This window comes from Carica papaya, chromosome 5 (genome assembly GCF_054855325.1).
Source record: "Carica papaya isolate Zhongbai chromosome 5, ASM5485532v1, whole genome shotgun sequence".
In the NCBI taxonomy this organism is placed as follows: Eukaryota; Viridiplantae; Streptophyta; class Magnoliopsida; order Brassicales; family Caricaceae; genus Carica; species Carica papaya.
The window spans coordinates 14,267,235-14,273,558 of NC_142313.1; positions in this window are offsets into that span (position 1 = coordinate 14,267,235).

Below are 6,324 nucleotides of genomic sequence, written 5' to 3' on the forward strand. Positions count from 1 at the left end.
AAAAAAACATCTTATCATATTGTTTATGCATTAAGGTTAGTTTTAATTTTTTAACAGTGGTATTAGATAAAACGACCCGAAACTTGGAGAAAAATAAATTTATAAATTTAATGCGGAAGCTTATAATAACATTAGGATTTATATTTCTTATATATAAATTTGAATGCCCAATAGGGTTACGAAAATGTCTCTTTTATAGCGGTGCATAAAAAAATGAAATAAACATATGAAAATAGCAAATAAATATTGTGGGAAGGTTAACCTCTAGTAACTCTTGATGGGATATAGGAGACACTTACTCACAACTCTCCTGCTGATCAGGATTTGAGTCTTGATCTTTTTGATATGAAATAGTTAATAGGGGTGAGTTACACTAACCCAATAAGAATATCACACTACTCACTAATACGAAAAATGAAGGTTGGTAAAAAAAATATAAAACAACTAATGAAGCTATTAAGTAAGCTCATTTATCATAAGAAAAATCATTTACTGCGTACTTACCATTATGAGATTTCCAAAATCAACCTAAAAAGACAATAACTTAAATGACATTATGATCTCCTACGCATGAAACCAATATTTAAACTTATCAATTATTCGTTCGTCCCCATACCCCATCCAGTATGAGTGCCAAAATGTCATCTCTCGATACCCCATCCAGTATGAGGGTGAACCGGACTGTCCCCATACCCTGTCCGGTATAAGTGACAAAAATGTCATCCCTCGATACCCCGTCTGGTATGAGGTGACGTTCAAAATAAGATTTTCTATGTACACAGTCCGTCTACCATCTTTCAGGATATTCAATAAGACAACCATTTATTAATTCACATCATTAAGCAATTTTTCATCTATATATTAATTTCATATTTCACAATCAACTGTAAATCACTTAAAATAAGTGACATATGTATCAAGAAAATATAACTGAATCATTTAACTATTTCAATATATCGTAATATATTTAAAGTTGTACGAGCAAGTAATCAGTTAAACAAGACAAGTAAACAACTAACCGGTTCCGGCTCCATTAGCGATCTGTAATTATTCCCAAAAATTTTTAAATTCCACATAATACCATATTATTAATTATTAAGATTTAATTCTATAACAGGGAATAGGGTGAGGGATTCTTATCCGAATTGGTATATGAAACATCGTACTTTCTATTTGCCTTCTAGCAATCCTCGAATTTCTTAAATTTTTCTGTGGAGATTAAACACGCTTCATGTACCTAAAAAATATCCTAAAAATCTAAAATAGTGTTAAAAATCTCTTATGGCCAATTTCGAGATTCCGGCATGACAGTGTCGCTGTGCTCTGATGATGGCCTTGCCGCTCGGGGCAGCAATTTACCTCGGCCTAGCTATTTTTGATCGGCTTTACACATATCCCTGTAAAAAAATATGTTAGGGAGCTTTGGTTGGTAAAAAAAAAAATTAGAAAACTGAAACTGATCGGTGGTGGAGTTTCTGGGTGCAGCGGCTTTGTCGGCTTTCCTTTGTGGCTGGGATTCCTCATTTGGTCAACCTGCAAAAAAATAGAATGGTGAACACAATGGTATAAAAATCGCACGAAACGAGAACCAGGAAGGAGCACATCTAAGGAGGTTGTGGGTTTTAGGCCGCGGAGACCTCGCCTGGCTTTGCCCGCCGTTTTTGACTCACCCACCGTTTGTTTTGCTCCGATATGGCCACATGGGTGCTTGAAATTGAATTCCGAGAGGGCTAGAGAATTTTTACCTTTTTTGGCAATTGGAGGTGGCTTTAGTGTGGCAACGGTCAGCGGTCGACTTCCTTTTCTAGCGTCTGGTTCTTCTTCTCCGGCGGGTTCTCGTCCGTTCAATTGCGTCTAAAGAGCAAACGAATTTGAACTGTTCATCGCATTTGATCTCGACTATTCGATCGCGCCTAAGGGAGAAACGAATCTACACCGTTCATCACGTTTGATTTCGATCGTTCGATCGCGTCTAAGGAAAAAGTAGATTCAGACCGTCCGCGCACGCGAGATCGATCCTTGATCATCCTATCGCAAGGCACGCGGATCGCTAACATGGCCTCCTGCGTGGTGCCAACGTTAGCGCACTTGGCCATGCGACACGCTCTGGTTCGTTGAGACTGCTGATTGGGTAGTCCTACGTGGCCAAACTTTCTTTAATTATACTTTGACCCCTGTTTTTAATTTTTCTTTCAAAAATACATCCAAACTCAAATTTTTACCCTTTCTTCCCAAAATTATTTTTTATTTCGTCCCTAATTCATTTTTTCTCAAAAATTTAATCAAATTAAAATAAAATAATTTTTTTTAATTATTATATATATTCATAATCCGTAAACATCATCCCAGGTCAATTTTCGGAACCGGGTTTTACAACTCTCCCTCCCTTAAAAGAAATTTGGTCTATCAAATTTGTTGCCTTTTTGCTAGTCAAACAGCTGGGGATACTGGGCCCTAAATCTTGATTCTAGTTCCCAAGTGGCCTTTTCCTGCGTACAGTTCTACCATAGGACATTGATGAATGGAATTTCTCAGTTGTGGAGTACTCTACTTTTTAATCTACAATTCCTACCAATACCTCCTCATAGGATAGATCCTCCTTGAGTGAAAGGGGCTCGTGAGACAGGATGTGTGAGGGGTCTGGGTTGTACTTGCGTAGCATAAATACATGAAACACATTATAAACCTTGGATAGCTCTGGAAGTAGTGCTAATCTGTAGCCAATCGTACCGATCTGGTTTAAAATCTCAAATGGTCTAATGAACCAGGAATTTAATTTTTTTATTCTCGCCAAACCTATTGATCCTTTTGAAGGGAGTGACCTAAAGAAACATTCAGTCACCTTTCCCAAATTCTAAATCCCTCCTCCGAGAGTTTTTGCCTACTCTAAGTTATCTGGATATTCTTTCTGATTTTAACTATCTTGGTTTTAGTCTTCTCTACAAAATCTGAGCCAAATAATTTTCTATCACTCATCTTTTCCTAATAGATTGACGACTTGCATGGTCGGCCATATAATGCATCATAAGAAGTCATGCCGATGCTTGTTTGGTAGTTGTTATTGTAGGCGAACTATTAGAGGTAGGTGATCATTCCAATAGCCTCCAAAGTCTAAAACACAAGCTAGAAGCATATCCTCTAGTGTGCAAATCATTCTCTCTGATTGCCTATTAGGTTGAGGGTGGAATACGGTGCTAAAGGATAGTTTTATTTCTGTGACTTGTTGAAAACTAGACCAAAATTGAGAAATGAACTTGGGGTCTCTGTCGGATACTACTGACACTAGAACTCAATGTAACCTAACTATCTCTTTAATATATATTTTTGCTACCTTATCCAATGGGTCGGTCATTTTATAGCCAAGAAGTGAGAAGACTTGGTGAGTCAGCCGATAATTACCCAAATGACATCATGTCTTAGGCGTGCTTTAGACAACCCTGTTACGAAATCCATTGCGATATGTTCCCACTTCCACTCTAGTATCGATAATGGTTGAAGTAGTTCGTCTAGGCATTGATGCTCTGCCTTAACTTGTTGGTATACTAGACACTTGGTAATAAAGTTTGCTAGCTCCCTTTTCATCCTGCTCCACCAAAATCAAGGTCGCATATTTTGATATATTTTAATACTTTTGGGATGTATGGCGAACTTGGAGCTATGAGCCTATGTCATGATATCTCTTTTTAATTCACTATCATTTAGAACACACATCCTGTCCTAAAACCTGAGCAATCTATCGATAGAGATTCAAAATTCTAAACGTACTCCCTGTTCTGCATCTTTCTTGAGGACGACTATGGTGGAATCGCTTAATTATGCTTCTCTTATTCTCTGGATCAATTCAGGTTAAATAATCAGGTGGGCCAAATATATAACTCTCTTTAAGTCCTTAAGTCATATCTATTGTGCGGGCCTTATTACTTTGCAGTCAGAAATCATTAGGTGAGCTAACATACCTGTACTTTTTTTGCTTAGCGCATCAGCTACTACGTTGTCCTTACCCAGGTGATACAAGATATTACAATTATAATCATTGAAGAGCTCTATCCAATGCCTCTAACGAATATTCAGATCGTTCTGAGTGAATATGTGTTTCAAGCTCTTATGGTCAGTAAAAATCTCAAAAGTCTCCCCATACAGGTAATGGCGCTAGGTCTTCAAAGCATGCATAATGGCAGCAAGTTTCAAGTCATGGGTGTGGTAATTTTTCTCATGACTTTTAATTGTCTAGACCCGTAGGCTATGACCTTGTCATGCTGCATCAGAACACAACCAAACCCTAGGTAGGAGGCATCATTGTATACTGTATAACTCTCTGTCCCACTCGATAAGGCCAACACGGTTGCAGTAGTCAATCACTTCTTGAGTTCTATAAAGCTTCTTTCCCAATCTACATTCCATTCAAACTTAATGTTTTTCTTTATGAGTCGGGTCAATGGAGCAGCTACACTGAAAAATCTTTCTACAAACCTGCGGTAATAGCCTGTCATTCGTAGAAAGGTACAAATCTCCTTAACTGAGGTCAGTTTCTCTTATCCAAGCACTGCCTCAACTTTTTTAGGGTTCACTAATACTCAATCCCTTGATACGATGTGCCCTAGGAAGGTAGTTTGCTTGAGCCAAAAACCACACTTTCTCAATTTGGCATACAATTTCTTTTTCATGAGAAACCTAAGTCAGGTGGTGAGCGTGTTCATTTCTTTTCTTTGAATAGGCCAGGATATCATCGATAAACACAATAATGAACTGATATAAGAATTGTCTGAAAACCCTATTCATCAAGTCCATAAAAATGGTTGTCGCGTTGGTTAATCCAAAGGGCATGACCAGGAACTCATAATGTCCATACTTGGTTCTGAAAGCTGTCTTGGGAATGTCCACTGCCCTGATCATTACCTAATGGTAACCTGAACACAAATCTATTTTGGAGAAGACCTACGCACCCTGTAACTGGTCAAATAGATCATCAATTCTGGGAAAGGTTTACTTATTCTTGATCGTGACCCTGTTTAATCTCCTATAGTCAATACACAATCATAACGTATTGTCTCATTTCCTTGCGAATGTGACTTCGGCAGCCTAAGAAGATACACTATGGCAGATAAACCCACTGTCCTAAAATTCATTAATCTATTTCCTCAGTTCTTCCATCTTGATACGACTCATGCGGTAAGGGCCCCCCAAGATAGGTTGGGTGTTAGGCTAGAGATCTATGATGAACTCAACTTTTTTGTCCACTGGTAGTCCGAGTAGTTCGTCAGGGAATACATCAGAGAAGTCTCATACTACTGGAATCTCTTGAACGAAGATTTCTTTCTTAGGTTTGCCTAATGTAGAGAAAACCACAGAGTTAAACACTATGAAATGAGGAAATTACATTTAAAATTTTCATTAACTTGTAAATGGCTCTTCATTAAGAGGGTTGAATACAAGTTTCTTATGGAAGTAATCTATGGTAGCGTGGTACGCCGCTAACCAATTCATCCTCAGGATTATATTAAAGTTTCTCGTGTCAATCTCTATCAGATCTACACTTATTTTTTTATCTGCTATGTCTATGATACAAGCTCTATATATATACTTCCCTAGTAGTGTCCTACTTCCATGAGTGAATATAAACAACACAGAAACAAGTCTTTCCAGTGATACATTTAAATTTTGTATAAAAGTGTATGAGATAAATGAATATGAAGGCACTAGTATCAGTCAAAACATGTGTAAGGTGATTACAGATAGTGTACGTATCTTGTATCATGTTCTAGTTGGCTTAAGCATCCTATTGGGTGAGGTTGTAAGCTCTCCCACGGATAGGAGGTGTAGTCTGATTTTGGTTCCATTGGCATTCTCTCGCATAGTGTTGGGTACTTCCATATATGTGGTAGGTATTATTGAGATGATAGTAGGGTCGATCCTCATGATCCTTGCTACAGTGTTGATAAGTTCTACCGCATCCTGTTACTAGAGTATGAGGAGCCTGAGTCAGTAGCCTAAACCTCTTGTTCTACTGAGCTGGTGTAGTGGGTGCTGGTCTACAGTGTGAAATCGGGGGTATGAGATTCCCCATTGCTGGAGAAAAGATACGAAGGTTTCTCTCCACTAGTTGTGCTTTGGCCAGAACAATTGAGTAAGTATTGAGCTCGAATACGTACAGCTGCTGTCTGATATCAGAGCGGAGGTCCCACTCGAACTTTCTTACCTTCCTGCCTTCATTCATCATGCTTTTAGGGGAATACCAGCCCAACTCTAGGAACTTTTGGGCATACTCCGACACAGTTATCTCACCTTGGACAAGGTGTGCAAACTCCATCTCCTTCAAATATCGGA